Source organism: Triturus cristatus, chromosome 7 (genome assembly GCF_964204655.1).
Source record: "Triturus cristatus chromosome 7, aTriCri1.1, whole genome shotgun sequence".
In the NCBI taxonomy this organism is placed as follows: Eukaryota; Metazoa; Chordata; class Amphibia; order Caudata; family Salamandridae; genus Triturus; species Triturus cristatus.
This window is the reverse complement of record NC_140590.1, coordinates 701,447,751-701,468,547: the sequence shown is the minus strand read 5'-3', so window position 1 is coordinate 701,468,547 and position 20,797 is coordinate 701,447,751.

Here is a 20,797-nt window from a genome sequence, read left to right as displayed (position 1 = left end):
CTTGTTGTTTAATAACCAAATTGTACTCCTACTACTGCAGGTGCAGGCCAATATCCATTGCAATTTTTTAATATGGAATATGGACTTAATCGGAGTCACTACAGACTGAGTTGGACAACACATACCACACCATGATGATGACCATACTATCTTTGCACACAGTCAGTCAGTTGGATCGGATATGATTGATGGAATAACTCAAGGCGTTTACTTTCAAATCAAGTGGCATATGAGGTAAATAAGTCAACAACCACAGCAGACCTACATGTCTGTGTAGTGGTGGAGTCAAGTAGTACTAGGCACAAGTGTAGTAGTGGAGGTATGACTGACAGCCGTGTGTTGATTTAGTTACTTAACTTGGAAAATGCTATGTTGCTGTGTATGTGTACTGTTTCAGGTTAATGCTGGAAACAGACTTGTTGTTTAGTAGCAAAGTTGTACTTCCACTGCAGGGCGATCCATTGGATATTTGAATATGAACTCTGGACTCACTCGATACACTACAGACCGAGTTGGACACCATGATCATGATGACCACATACTATACTCTTCACAGTCAGTCAGTAGGATCGGAGATTGATGGAAAAACTGCATTTCATGAAGTGGCATTAAAAGAACCACAGCAGACCTACATGTCTGTGCAGTGGTGGAGTCGAGTGTAGTGGTATGATTGACAGCAGTGCATTGATTTAGTCACTTAATTTTGAAAATGCTAGCTTGCTGTATATGCCTTTGTCTGGCTCTGTCAAAATTTCAGATAAATGGAGGTTGGGTCGCGGCCCGGTCCGAGGTCCTTTTCTGTCCTGTTGTTGTGTTAGCTTAATGCTGTAAACAGAGTAGACACGATGTATCCAAGCCGCCTCAGTCTGAAAGTGTTCGCTCTTCTCTTCTTGCACTCCGCCATAATTGATGCTTTTTTTTATTCAATGATTTTTCAATACTCCTTTTTCTTTCCATCTACACTTACAGGCCGGCCTTTTTCCTGTGCTATACTGGGAGAAACAACTCACACTTACCTTACCAATCCGCATCAGGCAGGCAGTGGCACCCAAGATTGATGTACGGAGTGTTCATGGAGAGGGAGGACCAAGAGGAATGACGAGATGCAACTCCACATTTTGACCAGGATAATACAGTAACTCTAGTATCATTCATCATTCTTCTTTTAATTCATAAGATTCCTTTTTTCTCTTCAATCATTATGACTGTGTGTTGTTGTTGTTTGTTTGCTAATTGATCTCTACAACTATTTTTTAATTTTCTTTGCTTTCTTTAAAAGTAAGCCCAGTACAACATGTAATTTGGGTCTCTCTGAGGGCAGACAGGCAAGGCAAATTGCATATTAATATACTGCTGCCCTGTACTGTCTAATTGTCTAGTAGTAGTTAGTAAGTATTACTCATTAACCATCAAGTTATCTTCATCATGCATGCATTTCCTTTTGCTCCCTTTATAGATTTATTGGACAAGATCATGGTTGTCTGCCAAGATTGTGTTTTGCTTTTGTTGTGTCCATGCGTGTTGTTTTTCTTTGTCAAACCTTTCCCCAAACCCCCTTCCCATCCATCCACTAATTTTGTTGCGCACACTGCATCGTATTTGGCGATGCAGTGCGCACAACACATTTTTCTTTTGTTTAATGTTTATTTACCTATATTTGGCCATAATCCATAGTTTACTACCCCCCATCCTGCCCCCCCCTCTTCCATTGTCACCGCCCGCCAGCAGTCCCACCACCGACCGCTACTGCATAAGGTACTTTGTTTTGATTGATTCTGTAACCAACAGATAGGCCACCCTTTGCAGGCTGGCTGACACAGTCGAAAATAAATTAACATAGGTTGGGAGTGGTCCTCGGAGTTGGAGGAAGGTGCTTGATAACTATACACAATAGTGCTTGCAAACTACTGTGAGTCTCTGTATTCTGAAAATACAACTTCTATTCCCCTTGGCTTTGCTACTCTGGTGCGGTTTCTTTTACATTCTCTTCAAACTAAGACTCTGCATCCAGTGACAGTACCCACCTATGCTGTCTATGATGAATACATCCAGGCATCCATCCATTCAAAGTAAATGTCTATCATTCTTCTTAATCTCTCAACAAACCTTAGTTTGTTTCACCAACAACCACCCATGCGTCCTTCCTTGCTTGCCTGGGCTTTGAGTTTGACCCAAACACCGCTGATGATTCTTGCTATCCAGTATCCACCCAGACTGTGTCGCCCAGCCAGGCAGGCATCTTCTTTCACCTTCCACCCATCCTTCAACAACCCATGTATCTGATTCCTATCAACCACCAATGCATGCTTCCAACGTATCCTTCTCTTCCAGTCATATAATTACATCTCGCCCGTCCTTCCTCCTTCCACCCTTCTTTCCCCTTTTGTTCAACACATCCATCAAGGTCATCTGATCTGACTTTATGTCTTCTCCATAAAACTTTCACAGCTGAGTTGGAGTCAGATAGAAGAGGCCATTTGTTACTCAATGCACACTGCTAATGCTATTGCTAATGCTAATGCTAAGTAAAGGGTGTCTTCTTCAACCGTTGTATAATGTTCACTACAACTTCATACTTACTAAGTCTCAACAGTACAGTCAGTGAAGTGAACACCCTTCCAGCTAGTGTAATGTCAATAAGTAAGGAATATAACTTACCACCACCCATACATATACAACATACATCAGTAGTTCAAATCGGGTACTAGAGTAGAGTCAGTAGACACTAGTAGTGTTATGGTCCCTAGGGTCATTATAGTCTACTCTACTCTTTGCAAAGTTAGCCTGAGCCATGCAACCATTTTAGCTTCATGTCTTTGCGCATGTTATCTCGCAGCTTGTTGTGCAGTAAGATGCCTTTGAGCCCACATGAGCTCATACAGCTACTGTCTGAGCATTGCGTACAAGAGGTCGAAAAACAAGCCACTTTGTTATGGAGTTCAATAAGTCCGTATTGCTTAGCTGTAACATGTTACACTTTTTGGCATGACTGAGAAATGCTTGCATTATACTATCGAACGCGCACCATTTTTCAAATAACAGACAGAAGATTCCCTTCTATGAACCAGAGATTTGCAGAGCTTGTGATGCATGTAACCAGTACTTCTACGTTCTACGGTAAGGGGTCTCCCAGAATTCGCACAGATCTTTTGTCTTCTATGCACTTGTAACAATGTTTATTGTTGTAATCTTATGCATTTTGCCTTTGGAGCTGGCTGTAGTATACTGAATTATAGAACAACGTACAGAGCTTGTTAGTTGAAAATAAACCTTTTGAACTTACCCATAGACTCTGTGGTATTTGGTGTGGTGGTGAACTTACACGAGTGAGTGAGCGAAAGGGTGTTATGTTCTGGGTTGTGTAATCATTGGGTATCTTCGGGTGGGGGTTCGGGGACCTAATGAGACACTATAGCTAGTCGGTCAGGGGATTGTGGGTTCTGACTGAGGTGTGAGGAAGGTCCAACCTCCCATCACCAACATCCTATTTTCTTGTGCATAGTTATGTATGTGGCTGTGCAGAATCCCCACAACAGTAGTAGTATGTACTATATCCTATCAAAAATAGTCAAATATCTGGTTGGGCATTTTGTTGGTGGGAATTGTCAAAGCCTCAAGATTAAGAAGACTAGAAGAGGACAATCCAAAGGACTGGACTCAGTGGCTAGAGCTATTGGTCAATCTGAGTTTTATTCAAAACCTTAAATAAAGAGTGGCCAACTGGGCAAGCTTAGCTACAGACAGACTAATAGTAGTAGTACAGAGAGTCATAGCAGAGGCAGTTAGAACTTAGAGGCAGGGATAACAAGAATTTAGAAACAGATAGTCAAGATCAAAGAAGATTTTGTAAAAAAATAGAATTAGGAAGTGGAACCAGAATTAATAGTTCAGAAACAATAAGGTGCAGTAAAAGTTAGGGAAATATAATTGTTAATATTAACCACGGGAGGACTTACTGGGGCCAGCAGCAGAGCCCTCGGTAGAGGTGCGGTCCTCTGGTTGTCCCGCTGACTCGGACCCCGTCTTCTTGCCCCTGGGTGCTGCTGATCATGTAAGATATAATAAAGAAAGAGAGAAACATTAATGATTGCAGTGAAACAAATAAAATATTTTAAAAAACTCTCATAAAACATTTTAGGAAACAACAATTGCAATAAAATTGACCTATCTAATCAGATCGAGTAGTAGTATTATTGGCTTGCGGGATTCATGGACCGTCTACTTATTTATGAGCACTAATCCAGTGTTCCATTCTGATTCCAGAATACTAGCTAAGCCTAAGTACCACCTGACCTAGCCCACCTATTCCAGACAGGCCAATTGTTCACTAAGGTGCCGATTCCGATCCTGTAAAACCTGGGTACGAATGGTCGTACGGAGCGTTTTCTCCGTACGACTCGTACCCGGGAATTCCACCTTACAAACCAGCAAGTACGATTCGTATAGAAATACCATTTCCGTACGAATCGTAAAAAACACCGTACGGCTAAAAATACATACATTTCTGATCCTGGACAGCGCGTATGCGACGTCCGCACGGAGTCAGGCAGCCTTTTACGGACCAGCAAGTACGATTCGTACCCACAGCACTCCGCATGGCTATATTTTTACGGGAGCCAAAAAGTGCCGGAAAAGCCAAGTACGCTGCGATGCACGACGAAAAGGGGGCCCGCTACGCGACGTACATGCCATCACCCACATCGTACGTGTCATCATGTATGATGCGTACCCCAACATTGCATATGTCCGCACCGTACCCCCCACCACCCCGTACGTACGGACTGTACCCCCACCACCCCCCGCATGTATGGACCGTACCCCCCACCACCCTGTATGTACGGACCATACCCCCAACCCGCGTATGCCCGCACCGTACCCCAGGCGTACCCCCATCCTCGCGTATGTACGGACCGTACATACGCGAGGATTGGGGTATGCCTGGGGTACGGTGTGGACATACGTGGGTGGGGGGTACGCCTGGGGTATGGTGCGGACATACGCAGGTGGGGGTACACCTGGGGTACGGTGCGGACATACGCGGGTGGGGGGTACGGTCCGTACATACGGGGTGGTGGGGGTATGGTCCGTACATATGGGGTGGTGGGGGGTACGGTCCGTACGTACGGGGTGGTGGGGGGTACGGTGCGGACATATGCAATGTTGGTGTACGCACCATACATGATGACACGTACGATGTGGGTGATGGCGTGTACGTCGCATAGCGGGCCCCCTTTTCGTCGTGCATCGCAGCGTACTTGGATTTTCCGTACATATGGGGGGGTGGTGGGGGGGTACGGTCCATATGTACGGGGTGGTGGGCGGTACGGTGCGGACATACGCAGGAGGGGTGGGAGGCTGGGGGGGCCGTACGACTCATACCCCGGGCACAAGTGTACTCGGGGTAGGGGTCGTACAAAGTTCGCTCCGTACGGGGCCTTTTCCATGCGCTTGTGTTTTCAGACGGGCGGTACGGATCGTACTTGCGCGCTCGGACTTCAGTTTTACCATTTGTATGTAAAACTGTCCGGGGACGTCTCGTAGACTTTTCCCGAGGCGATTGGTATGTATTTCTCACGTACCAATCGTACTTCGCCATTTGTACGGGACTTGTACGATTCGTACATAAAAAAATACGGATACGAGTCGTACGGGAAAAAAAAGTCCAGGATCGGAATCGACACCTAAGTCTGCATTTCCATTTATTTTACCCCTCAAAAATGCATAGATCAGATGGAGGACACATGCATAAATTTGTGCATACACCAAATTGTTGGTTGGTTGCGTCTGATGTTCTGCTAGTGACTGACACTGCTAAGCCTACCACTCACTAAACAAACTACAAAAGGTTCTGCTAAGGACAGGTGTAAGCAGCACTCAGTGACAGAGGATGCGTCACGCAGACCGCAAAAAAAATATCAACTAATACTAACTAAACCTATCAATCCATCCACCACTATTTGACAGGAGGACAAAGGAAGGACTAGAGTCTCTCTAGCAATAGCATTACCTAACTTAAGTTCTCTTAAGTAAACTCTTACATAATCAGCCCAAGCGAGCGCAAAGTTGCAAACACGTAAGAGTAGCGCCGAGCACCTGTGTCCTACAATCACAGAAGATTTTGAAATGTAATTTCCCTGCAATGTAAGCAGCAGTATTCTTGTTATTCAGAAAAAAATTATACACTATACTTATACTACTATATATTAGCTACTTACCAATCCCCACGACCTCGACACCTAGCAGGTCCAACAGGTCCTGCTCCCGGTCCAGGATGTCTGACCACCGGTGGGCCAGCTGGTTATGGGTGCGCCAGACCCATGAGCAGCGAAACACTGCCCGGTGCACCTTCGCCCACCGGCGGTGACGCTCCTGGGTAGGGTACCCGGAGCCTGGCCTGCTGCCTGCTGCCTGCTGCCAAGGTCAAGGGGAGGTGGCACTGCACAAAAAGAAAGGGCGGCCACCTCCTCCTCACAAAAAAGCTGCAGGGCGCTATCTACCGCAAGGCAGGCGGCACCTGGGCGCAGGCACCTTGCCCTTGGAGCCGGTAGTGCTACCCTTCGCCATGGTTCTGGGGTGTGTGGGAGGTGGAAAAGAAAAGTTAGAAAGAAAAAATAAAGTAAGGGGAAGAAGTAGGAGCTTAAAGAAGGAAGTAATATAAAACAGTAGAAAAGTTAAAAAAAAACACAGTAAAAGTAGAAATAAAATGCAAAATATAGACTTAGGGACAGAGAAAGATAGATAATAAATTAAAAAAATCTGAAAAACAGTGTAAAATAACTACGTATTGCAAAGATTGAGGGAAAAAAGAAGGGCTATAACCATAGCATAGAGTGAAAAACAAGATGGCCACGCCCATTGTGACCGCGTGGGTAAGTTTGCGCAATATTTTCCCCCAAGCACGCAAAAAGCGTCACGAACAAGTAAAACGTGTTCCCGAACATGAAATGTGCATCGCGAACACACTATACGCGACCTAGAACGGGAAATAAGGCATTGTGAACAGGTGGGACAATTCAAAAATAAGATGGCCGCGCACATAGGCGACCGCATGGGCAAGTTTGCGACATACTATCCCCCGAGCACGCATACAGCGTCCTGAACACGGAAAACACGTTCCCGAACAAGAAAAACGCATCGCGAACGGGCTCAACAAGCAACTACGCCAGCTCGTGTGGCTCCGCGTAGCTCACGTAGCGCTTTAACATCTTCGCGTAGTGCGACTAGGCAAACTACGCCCAGGGTTACTCAACGCACGATGCAGGGCCGGCTCTAGGGCGGTACGACCAGTGCCACAGCACCGAGTGCAGACTCTTCGAGGGGGCGCCATATTTGGAAGTATTTAATTGTTCTAAAAGCACCTGCTGCTGTATTGCTGGCCTCCAGCAATTTTCATACAACAATAAAAATATCAAGATAACTCCGGTGATTCCTTTTCCTTTAAATTAATGTTCTTCCTGGAGAGAGAAGGAGTATTGACTAGTGGAAGTTTTAACTCATTTTATGGTAGCACAGAGGGTTAATATGCCTGCTGCAAAGAATGTGTACCATGCAGGTCACAAAGTACATAGAGTTTAAATAGGTCAGTGCTTTTGTCAGAGAGATCCTTTTGTTACTATCAGTGTAGATGTTAAACTCCTAACATGGAACAGTGAGCTAATAACTGTCATCAAAGAGCTGCATGCAAACTGCAAGATATAGATTTGGGCTATATGACTTTTTCCTCTGTCTTTCATTATTCTAATATTATTAAAAGGCTTCATATCAGTAAAAAAAAAATCTGTATTCTTAAATGTAACCCCCAACCATGGGGTTATGTTTTAAATTCTGAGTCTGTGCTTCCCAAGACCAAGCACTCGTAAACTATACTGACTACCAATATGGATGACATGTGACTCGCCTTGTAGTGGCTTATGTAACATTTCCTATACACTGATTTACGCACATATGATTGATTGTCTCTGTGTAATGTGTGTATGATGTAACGTGCTCTGACACCCTACAATGATAAATAACTAAATAAATACATCTGAGAGAGTGTGGTTATGGAGACATGAGGGGGCACTGTTAAAGGGTTGCAGTGAGGGAGTCTGTTTTAGGCACCCTTTGGGGGCGCCAACAAACATTGTCGCACAGGGTGCCACCAGCACTAAAGACGGCCCTGGCACGTTGCAAGGTGGTACAGGACACTGCGTGTCCAGCGGGAAAACCAGCAAACAACAGGCCCCAATTGCCCAAACTCACAGCAACCAAACGACGCCCGTGCTACCTCCGGACCCAGGAACACGACGTAACACGGCCAACAGCGTGTCCTTTGGGGAACAAAGAGGATGGCCAATGGGTGGGGGCAGGTATAAATACCTATCCCCAGCTTCCTGCGCACCGCAAATGATGCCGCAGAGGCGCCGGACATAGACGGGACTCCTGTGAGAAAGGTTTGCGGCAGCTGGTGCGCGTGGATGTTCCTAATGCGGCACTAAGGGGACCGCCCTCTTACAGGGCCCACTGCATGTGCCGTGGGCAGCCGCAGCCTCTGAATGACCAAGAAGGTAGGGCAAAGTCAATTGTTTGCTAGGTCTGGTATGGTTTGTCTAACGCTTTGTACCAAACTTCCACTTCACCTCCCGCCATGGGCTAACGCAGAAGCTCGGTCTGCCTAGCATGACATGACAGAGAGCTTAACCAGTGGCGCAGCAAGGGGGGGCAGTCTGCCCCGGGTGGCACGAGTTTTGGTTTTGGCAGTCTCCCACCGCTCTTACCTGCAGATTCGGGTGAGCCTAACCCACCCCCCCTACATCTACCACGCTTTTCAATTGGCCGCCACGGGGTGGAAAACTAAACGGAGATCCCGCCAGAACCCCCCCTTCACTCTTGCAACTGCGGGCGGCAAACTCAGGGACCACCACAGGCAGCCAAAGGGCTAACTATATAAATATGCTGCTGCAGCCCCGGCTCATGCAGGTAAGAACAGTGGTCGCGGCTGTACATATGTGAGGGGGTGCGGAGGTGGGCCTGCACCCTCCGGTTTCACTGTCTACACCAAGGTACAAAGGTAGTGACCCCCAAGCAAAGGAAGAAGTGCACTTAGAGGCTTTCCCGGTGGGGACGGGGTGGGTGGGAGAAAGTCACGAAGCCCTAACGGTGATGTCACCGTCTGAATGAAACAGAGGTACAGGGAATATTTTTAGAGTCTAATGGCAGGGCGGCGAGGGCAATAAACAATGGGGCAGATTCACAAGCCCTGTACGGCACATTTGCGCCGCCGTTGTGTCACTTTTGTGACGCAGCGGTGGTGCAAAGCCAGCGCCATGCTGCGGGGTATTTACAACGTGACGCATCTAGGGAGCTGTGTCACATTGTAAAGCTATGCGCCAGGCGCAGGGGGGGCGTTCCGGCGCAGGAACGCCTCCTAAAAGTGGCTGAGGGAAATCTACAAGATTTCACTCAGTCACTTTTACAGCCATGCTGCGTCAAAACCCTGCGCCTGCTTGAAGCAGGCGTAAGGATTGATGCACCATGTTAGGCATAGGGGCACCCTGAGCCTTGCTGGAGCTGCGTCGTGCTTGCGACGCGACTCCAGCAATGCGTCACCTTTATAGCAGCAGATGCGTCACACATCTGTCCATTCTTGCCCAATGGTGCGCCACATAGTAAATGCGGTGCACCCATGGTGGCGCAAGAGGTGTCTGCCGTGACGCAAAATAACTGGCGCATCCCTGCTGATATGCAGGGATGCGCCAGTTATTGTAAATCTGCCCCAATTAATGCAGAATGCAGGAAGAAACTGCAACTGCCTATCTGCGCAGGGGAAGAGCTGAAACACACACGCACACCCACACCTAAAAGGGAGCTTTTCATCCCAACAAAATGTTGTAATATTCGGATAGCAGGCAGAGTAATGAACAAGCGGAAGAACAAGCGGAAAAACGAAAAAAGAAAAAAAAACTCTGGGCTCCAGCGACCCTAGGGGGATACATTTTACTGCATGGTCTCTGTAATGCCTGAGTCCAGACGGCAGGGCAAGTGGTGTGAAAGAAAAGGATCTGGAACAATTTTCAGAGTTCGGGTGCTGGCCATCTACATCACCTAACTTAAACCCCCTTATTGTACTTTCCGTGCCACAGGCGCAGTCCCCAATAGTGCAGCACACCCAGTGGCATCAGTGCCCAAGGGAGCGAGGGGCCCTCTGCACTCTATTTCCGTTTTTTATTATCAAAGCACAGCAAACGGGTCATTTTCATTGCTGCAGCTGGGGTCATAGCACCCTTGCCAGGACGCTGATCTATACTGCCTATATACATTTTGAGATTGAATTATTTATTTTATGTATTTATTTATTTAATGCAATTGTATATAGCGCGGACTTTACCCACATATGTCAGAGCGCTTTACAATAGAACCAAGAACCTTACATAGGAGACGGTTGTTTTTTACTTTGTAGGGCAGGGATGTGCCTGTGTTTGCTTCTGTGTTAGAACACAATTTACATACTTTCGCCCTTACTGTGGCAAGAGTGGCAATATTTAGAACTGCAAAATACCCCAAATGTTCAGTTAGAGAAAGACACAGTAAACACACCTCTCATGTTCAAATAGTTAACAGCACTTTTCACACGACAGTTTGCACTTGAGTGCACAGTAAAAGGCCTTTTTGTTAATTCTCCATCTGAACTCCATCAAGAATATCTGGGGGTGCTGCAGACCCACCCGCACTCCTACTTCCAGAGTCACTAAGTATACAGTAAGGGGGGAGGGGGGTTACAGCCCAAATATAGCCAAAGGGGCGATTCTTAGTGAGTGAATTTTGGTAGCAAGTTTAAGCCAAGAATCTGCAGGTCGGATAGGAATTATACATTTTGGAGGCGACATGTCCAGGGTGTTGTCACAGGGCGAGGTGAGTAACTAGAGTGTTTGGAAAGGTTAAGTTTGAAGAATTTGATTTTAATCATTAGGAAACTGAAAAAGTCAAAGTTAGAGAGGTTGTGCATTTTGGCCAGAGCTGACTTTACAAGTTCCTATCCGACCCATAACCATCACAGAATTCAATCATATACACCAAATGAGCCAAACATTTTGACATAGGGGTTTTTAATACATCATGGCCGATAACTGGCATAATATTGGCAAACTCTCCCTGAACAATAACATTATCCACTCTCTTATTCAGTCCAAATTCTTTAAAATGAATCTCCAACATTGGCCCCCAGCTCGATTGCACAAAATGAAACTATGAGTGAACGACAAATGCTGGAATTGCGACCAGGAACTGGGGGTATCACACCAACACATGTTTTTCGAATACCATTTGCTTGACTCAAACTGGCTACCATTACAAAGCCTTTTGTCAGTTATATTTAAAATATCTATTACCTTCGCCGTTTCTGAGGTACCATTGGGTCTCTCGGCCTCAGTAACCACGCTACTCTTAAGAGCCAATGATATGAGACTGCTAGACCTACTTCTGACCCTTGAAGTTAAAGTCATTCTTTCAAAATGGAAATCTTTCAACCACCTAGCACTTTAAACACATTATAGGCATGGGTCTCATATCTACGAGGGGCACACACGTTACAGTCTGAAAATCAAGCTGCACCTCCAATCTCTAGTGCCGTTTGGCGATCCCTTGATAAATGCATTGATCTAAGCTCAAAAGGCCTCGTAGCCAGGAGGGACTCCTCCGTTGGAGCAGAGGGGTGTCGACCCACCTAAATTACCCCAGAGATGAAAAATTAAATTGTAATTCATTACCATTTTATTTGTCATCCCCCGTCCAAAGCAGTGCATCAGGACAGGGTGGGGCCTGCTGAGTGACAACCCAGGAAGGGCTAAAAATGCACTGTTTAAAGTGCACATGTCTTTTTTGTCAGCACTTTTGCGACAGGGCAGCCACACATGCACACTTTGAACATCTCTAACCCAGCTACTTAAGACATCTGGGTTAAAGCAAGTGCAGGCCTCTGGAGTGCTTTGGAGCTGCAAGTGTTGCTGCTTCCGCCAATCAGGGCACTGCTCTCATGCAGCATGAGTTCAGCAACAGGATTGGTCAAGGACATTTTCTGGTAACTGGGATGCAGTCATTGAAAGAAGACATTGGGTGCGGAGGACGTCATGTTTGTCTTCAGGTAAGTTTTTATATTTTTTTAATATTATTTTTACATGCGCGATGGCCCTCCTCCCCATAGATGCCAGACGCCACTGGTTCTTGAACCTAAATATCACATACCCATATCTAGATAGCAGGTATCCTCGCAACCCCTTCTTCCTATCCCAAATCCCATTTCGCGGTTGGCTTTTCTTGACTATGAAGGTGATACACCATTATGACATACACCTAGCAACAACATACACTTGTTAGATTCCAGATACACAAGTTATAATATTTATGTCACCGTCTACTCACATACCCTTCTTGATGTCCTGCAAGGTATTTTTTTTTATGTGGTTCTTCTAGATCAGCAATGCTATTCCTCTTATCTGTGACTTGTGTCTCACATCATCAATTAGAATTTCTCATATATCCAATTGTCATTCATCTTGTGGCAACTAGTGTATGCAAGCCAATATCACTCCATGTTTAATCTCTACATTATACGCTTGGTTTTACTGATACAGGTGACTAACCTTTGTTTGTATCTCAATGTTGTCTGATTGTATGCCTCTTCTCTCAAAACTAATAAAATATTTTGAAATGAAAAAAAGCCAAGAATCTGCAGTGCCCACCTCACTGCAACTGAATCGAGGAACCAGGATTACAGATATTTGATTACAAAAAAGCTTAGTAATATTGATTTCATGTTTGAAAATTTATCCCAACCTGTATGCGATAGATGTATCAATAAACTGCTGCCAGATTATGCCGCACTTGAATTCTCAGAGCAATACGTTGGTTGGTAATGAAATGGCCGGGTGACCTGACAGCGTGTTATCTTCTTTGTGCTCCTACTTACATTCCTGGAACAAGTAGTAGGATCCAGGGGTAGCAAAAATCACGTTTCTCTTCCAGATACAACTGCTTTTCCACAGGGACACAATGGCAATAACCAAGTGGCAGCTCCATGTGCCAGTTTAGGAAATCTCCTACCCCATTACCTGTCCACCAGCTGCCCCAATCATATTATTTCAAATACAATATATGGTGGGTGAGGATGGTGAGTGTGTGCGGTGAAAAAGTGAGACAGTGCACTGCTCAGCGAAACATAAGCGATTGAGCAGCGATGCCTTCGCCTAACAAAGAAGCATTCTAGACACTGGTCAAAGAGATGTGCCCTGGTTAATTGATAATGGGAGATCTGCAATCTCACGGTGTTCAATAACTCACACTAAGAGTGGGCCTACTTTCTCATATTTTTATTCAACACCTATCAATGTGCTTCTTTGCAGCGAACCAGTGCATAACTCTAGCCTGGAGTCCGGAGCCAAGTACAGCTGATCTTATACTAGTGCTTAATTTCTTGGTGACTACTATCCCTCACTGTGGGAATCCGGGTATAAACCTCATTCATGAGATCAAGGAGTGCTGTCTCTTCTTAAGTCATGCCTTGTCAGGTGGAGTTTGATGTAAGAGTGAACCTGAACCAGTCTAATCCCGCTTTCACACGCCAGATGTGCCGTAATGATTTTGCCACCATCCCAAAGGGCCAGACAAGTCAGTCAATAGCAAAAAGTATCTGCTTCCCCGACTACCCAATGTTCTTCGGGTCCACCAGAGAGGCCTCTTAGAAGGGCCTCTTAGAGCTAGGGTTTCACACTGGGCCGCCTGTGTGCACGGAACTGCCCTTAACCTTGGGTGGTGAAGGGAACTGACCAAAACTACTCTCATTTGGAGGAGCATGCAGTACATTTGTCACTTTGTTAATCTGTGGAGCTATCATATTGCCCCATGTCTGTTAGTACCTGTGCCTTTTGCATTCAGGGGCCATATTACAATAAGTGCCCCGGGGGCGCAACAGGCTTTTGCGCCCGCTTTGTGTGCCCCCAGGGCACTTTGGAATTACAGAAGGGGATGCAGTCTCTTGTGCGTCTCCTTTAGTAATACCGAAAGAGGTGGTGCACTTAAAGCACTAGTGCTACTTTTGGGGGGTTCCCTCATTTGGAGTGTGCCCTATGCAAATGAGGGAATTCCTTTGCCTCTGCCCCATATTACAGACACAGGCGCAGAGGCAAAGAATCTCTCAGGAGGCACACTCACAGTGTGCCATCTGTTAGGGGGCACTCTGTGAGTTTTCCCCCTGAGAGTAGACCTCTGGAGGGGGAAAAGGGGGTCCTATGGACCCCCCAGACATCCCCCTCCTGCAAGGGGATCTCTATTCCTCTTTAAAAGTGCAGTTGGGTTGCTGCCTGCACTGTGAAAATACAGAGGGGCTTTAAAGCAGCCGCTCTGTGTTTTCACATGAATGTGCTGCCCCCAGGGCAGCGCACGTTCACTGCTGCCCTGGGGTAGCGCATTCATGGGAATAGGGCACATTTTCAATATTTGCGTGCGGCACACTTTTTAAATGGTGCACAGGGCTCAAACAAAAAAAATGCGTAATAGGGCCCCAGGTGCTTGCACTTCTGGATTTACACAGGCTAAAACAAGCCTACATGCATAGCATTATACAACAAAGCGGGTCTTGATGCATTGCCCACACAGAGGCATGGCTATAAATGGTGCAGCAGGTGCACTGGCAATATTCCTTGTTTGCACCAGGATCATCCGCTAATAGCATGCGTCATCACCTTTTGAACTTTACTGGCTGCCCCAATGGAGATCTAAACTGTTTCGTACAGTCCAGGGATGGAGACAGAGTTCGCCTCACATCCACTGATGATGGAACATCTGGGGCAGAGTCTGAAAAGACAGGTAATACCAGATCTTGTGCACGTGAAAATGAGACTGTACGAACAAACTTGGGATCCAGTTTCAGAACAACCCGATTCGTGAACAATCTTGTATAAGGGAAAGATGACCAGGGCCGGACTGGGAACCAAAACCGGCCCAGGCAAAGTGCTCATCAGCCGCCCCCCACCCACGCCTCCCCCCGATTATGTTACAGGGCCAATTTTGCAGCTATGCTGAAAATACGGCCCTGTAACAAAACGCCCGCTACGGCCCGCTACGGCCCGCTACGGCCCTGATGATTACATTAAGGCCACTAGTTCACTCACACTCCTGGCTGATGTAATAGCAAGCAGAAAAGCTGTTTCATAGGATAGCCAAGACACACAGCCTCCTCTGAAGATTCAACGGGATCTGGGTGTACACCTCTTAACAACAGATAGGTCCCAAACACAATGCAGCGACTCGGATTCAAACCGAGGTTGCTGGGCCACATCGTAGAGAAATTAAGAAGTGGTAGCGGAGAGAGGGGCATATATTGTCTTCTATAGACATGCAAGAATTCTGTCGAAACAGGGTCATTTCACCTGAGCGTGGTGAAATATTACTGTCGGAGGCGGAGATGCCCCCTTCTGTAATTACTGGGGTAAGGAGGACGCAGATGAAGGGGTAAAAGCATCGCGCGCCTCTGCTGAGACTCCCTCAATACACTGGTTTCCTTGCCCTGCGGATGCTCTTCGAGTCTCACCGATTACTATTCACATTTAATCCAATTGCATTGTTCTGCATTCATTGTATGACGGCACGGTCCCCGCGCGCTGACAGGTCCCCTTGTAAAAGAAATAGAACCCTGGATTGTGCTGATAGCCCGTTTTATGGGCTGCATTATTCAGTGCGCTAACAGGTGAAATGCTGATTATTGGAAATATTATTGCATTATTAACAATGTGCTTTTCCGCCTGACCTCCCACGTTGGCTGGTAAAGTGGCGCGGCCCCTTGAGGCTATTAATTAGAGCCGCGCTTTTCCTCTCTCTGAATCACGCCGTGGTGAGGGGAGGTTTCTGGGGCGCGGGGTGTCAAGAGAGCGACCTACATAACTTCAAGACACGAGCACTCCCTTCAAGGGGTCGGAAGCAGCTTTCTTCACTCTGCTTTTAGCCTCACATTGATTTTAGTTTCAAGCTCTGAATTTGCATGCGACCTGCTGGCCTTTGCGTATAAAGGGTAATGCAACTTTACATATTGCAGGAGGAAAAGAGGAGCAGTTCCTGGAGGTTAATAAAAGTATGCGTAAACGATCCTGGAGGTTAATAAAAGTATGCGTAAAATCACCGGTGGGGTTGTCTCACTCACAGCATATAGGAAGTGTAGACATCTGCATTCGTAAAACACACATGATAAAACTAAACCAATGAAATTCAATTTGGCATGGCATGTTTAGCAATAATGACAAAGAAAATGAAGTTCAGCCAAACATGTTTATCGTTTCTGGACAGTGATATATAGGTTCCCCATGAAAACCAACTCATATTATCATCAAAACCGGGGAGTTGAGTCTTATCACCTCGGTCCCATACAGGCTGTCCTCTGGGAACTGGAGTGACACTCTAAATCACAGAAGTAATTCCATATCTAAATAGGGAAGAAAAGGTCTCTGTCACCTTCTCAGTGTGTTTGTCAGGTTTCTATTCAAGTCACAGTTCTGCCTGTGGATTGGTTCCATTTAGATACACTCATCTTAGTGCAAACGTAGGTGCAAACAATTGTGTGGAGATGAGCTGGGGCTGGGAGCAGAGATATAGCCCGGCCTCAACTGCTCCATACACAGCTGGGGGGAGGGGAGGCAGATCAGCTCACAAACAGCCTTCACTCACCCCAGACTTTCTCTCCGCCTCTCGCTCTTCACCTCTGAAGGCCCCCACCCAATGAGATTATCTACCCACTTGCTCCGAGCAAGTGCGATAAGTTACCAGAATGTTCAGTGAAATCTGGAAATATGCGTGGATTTTAACAGCTATTCCCAGATCTGCATAGGTATGACCCACTCTGTGGCCTACATCATCTAATGGCCAGATTTAGGTGCAGAACCACTGGCTGGGATCAGCGTTTCCAGGCCCCTGATATTCCAGTGCCTATATTCGAACTGATAATATGGGATCTAGTTTCGATCACTTGAGACTAGATCTTATTGTCTTAAATTGAGGACATGAATGATTTAATTGCCAGAATAACTCTGTCTGAAACTACGCTTGGTGTATTTTCTACTTAGCATGAGCCTTCAATTACGATGCTTTTTTACACTTCAAGGCCATTCTCTTGAATTGTGGAACACAGTTCCTTGTTTTAGCACATTTATGTGGCAGGCTCCTCTGCATAGATTTGCTGCAGCATGTTACTGGCGCTGCTGATGTTGAGTTTAGTGTCTACTTAAGTCCACTAGATAAAATGCCTTAGGATCCAGTGCATCTATTGTCATTTGCAGGAGCATCTTTTAGCTCTAAGGCAATAAGGGTAAACCCTAGATTTGACTCAGAGAAGATTGCTTATTGAACCAAGTCTGGATTGTTTTGGTTTCATTTGCAATCTTGACTGGTTTAAGAATCCAGAAGATATACATTTTATCCTTCAAACATTTATTCGCTATGTGATTATAAGCTTAGCAATTTCTAGCTTTTTGGTTTTACTAATGACATCAACTCACTGTGGAAAAGTGGAGCACATGTGTGATTTCAATAATTGTATATAATTTCACTCTTTGTTACTGTGGTATTAATTTCTTCACTTGTGAGCCCACAGGAAAGACCTAGGGATACAATATCTTTTGCCCAATATTCCTGTTTGTCAGCTGGACCAATCTCTCTAGATTGGATGTAGTGTGTGGGGATAGAAATCCTCAAAGACCCTACAGGATGTGGCAGGACTTGTTTCTTCCTTGCGTCATCAGTGTGCAAAGCATAAAATAAGATGGCATCTTTATCCCTAATCAAAAGCATTAGGGGCCCGATTCACAGAACTAACTTAAGACAAAACCCTAAACTTACTACCATTTTCGTATTTACAGAAGGCACTTACTCATTTTGGTATTCACAGAAGACACTTACTCACTTCGGTATTCACAGAAGTTAGGAGTCCTAACTTTAGGACTCCTAAATGCCTTCTGTGAATACCGAAAGTCTTAAAATTAGAATTTTTCTCAGTTTAGGAGTCCTAAAGTTAGGACTCCTAACTTTACTACTACTAAACTGAGAAAAATCCTAATTTTAAGGCTTTCGGTATTCACAGAAGGCATTTAGGAGTCCTAAAGTTAGGAGTCCTAACTTTACTTCTACTAAATTGAGAGAAATCCTTATTTTAAGACTTTCGGTATTCACAGAAGGCATTTAGGAGTCCTAAAGTTAGGAGTCCTAACTACACTACTACTAAACTGAGAAAAATCCTAATTTTAACGCTTTCGGTATTCACAGAAGGCACATAGGAGTCCTAAAGTTAGGAGTCCTAACTTTACTACTACTAAATTGAGAAAATCCTAATTTTAAGACTTTCGGTATTCACAGAAGGCATTTAGCAGTCCTAAAGTTAGGAGTCCTAACTATACTACTACTAAACTGAGAAAAATCCTAATTTTAAGACTTTCAGTATTCACAGAAGGCATTTAGGAGTCCTAAAGTTAGGACTCCTAACTTCTGTGAATACCGAAATGAGTAAGTGCCTTCTGTGAATACCAAAATGAGTAAGTGCCTTCTGTGAATACCAAAATGGTAGTAAGTTTAGGATTTTGTCTTAAGTTAGTTCTCTGAATTGGGCCCGATGTTCTGGGTGGCTTTGTTGGGTAGAGAAGCAGGTTTGGGAGCAAAACCGCACCCCAAAATTTGGACACTTCAAAATTTACCTTATCTGATTATTCCCTCGTCACTGGATCAGAGACAGTAATAAACCTCAATTTCATGAGGCGATGTGTTCCTGCATTAAAACACCTCCAAAAACATCAAATTAGCAGATTAAAATAAGTAATTAAGTAATAGGGTCCACTCAATAATTAAGTTCTATATTAATGAAAGTTAAACGGTTTTATTACATACATTCAAAGTAAGTGGTATAGAGTAAATGCCAATAGGCTTCTCCAATTAAAAGTTATGCAGAGGATGAAAAAAACAGGAAATACTCTTAGCTCAATTGAGCAGCCAAAGCAGAAAGAATTTGGGCAGCATCCTTAGTAGAATAGGAACATCTTCTGGCTCACCCCTAAAATCAAGGTTTTTTATACAGAATTCTTGCATAGAAAATTAGTATAATGACAAAAACATAGTGGTGTGAGTAGAAGTATCACTTCTTTAGCAAACCAGAACACAAGAATGATACACATCATTACCTTAACACAAAAGCACCATCCCAATTCTTTAAAAAACTATTCAAAACCCTCTATGCTAATGTAATTCTGGAGATGTTGGAACAAATATGACACACTAGGCAATAAAAACTTTCAGTGAATGAATTGGCTAGTGATCACACCAGAAGACAGCGGAAGGGCCTTTTCAGATGTTGCAAGTCATAGGGAACAGTGAAAAGTTAATTAAAAGCAACATAATTAAAACAGTTGAAATAAACTACTATATATCAACTTGACTGTGCTCTGTTACGTGTGTGGGGACAGAATGTGCGTGGGTGTGGTGGCCAGGAGAGGAAAGTAGGAATGAGGGACAGAGAGGGCATCTATCTTGTCTAAAATGGAGTTTTGCACAGAAAATGTGGCATTACTAAAACACATTAATAACTGTACTTCTCGACATCATAAGAAATTTGTATCAATTGTAATAATGTTAATTCAGGCTGTATATATAAAATCGTGTAAAAAGGCACATTAATTGTCATTTTTGATGCATAGAATATGAACCCAAAAAACAATTCACAAATCCCACCCCTGATTATTTTATCAACACTAAAAAAATGAATAAAGCTTTAATAATTAGGAATTAATTTAGTCTGGATTTCTTTTTGCATCTTTATTGAATTCTCCTCCACCATCTATAGTTTGCTGTAGACACGATCCTTAATATTCTTTTTCATGTAATCATCAGACCATTTCCTCTTCAACGGTCTTATTTTATTTCTAAACCTAAAATGTTTTGTCAGACACCCAGAAAACAATTGCACGGATCACTATAATTATAATAGAGCTTAGTATAAAGTCGCCCCACCCAAATTTTCAATCAATTAACCAACCTTACTAAAACCATTCCCTATATCACTAACCTAAGAACCTGCAGTTTCCCATAAGCCATGCTCTTCAAAGGGTTGAAGTTCACAAGAGATGTTAGTCAACTTGGCAATGTAAGAGTTAATGATAGGACTGTGATCAGGAAAGAATGTACTATAACACAAATCACACAGGTCGATAGTAACAATACTTTAGATGCAAAGAACCAAAACGTGAATAAAATTTATTCTAGGGAGTTTATGAAAAAAACAATCAAGATAAGTAGCAGCGCAGTGAACATTGATGCAAAACATACATGTTTGGTGCTCTCTTTTAGAGGTCATACACTCAAGTGATAAATTGCGATCAAGAGGTCTATAAAAAAAACCACAAGAACAGAATGGCCCTTCCAGCGCGGTCTTGACTATCGTATATAGTCTGTGTTGTTAAAGTCGATGGCGTATTGATCCAGATACAAATAGTGGGGTCATCATCAAGACTCAGGGGGATACAACTAACCCTGAGTAACGGCTGAAACAATAATAGAGAAAGGGTGATCAGAGTGAGACTAAGATAAAGAAAAGTGAGCAAATACAAGGCATAGGCAATACTCATGAGACAGTACTTACATTATGAAAGGTAATGTAGTTGCTAAAGGAGTGGCTGCCTGGTGACAAGCCTTCTGGAACAGGGTGTCTGTGTATGGCCTACATTAAAAGAAAAGGAAAGAGGAGCTGCTTAAAATCCTCTAAGTGGGTAATACTGGTGAGTAGCAATAATCTTTGGTT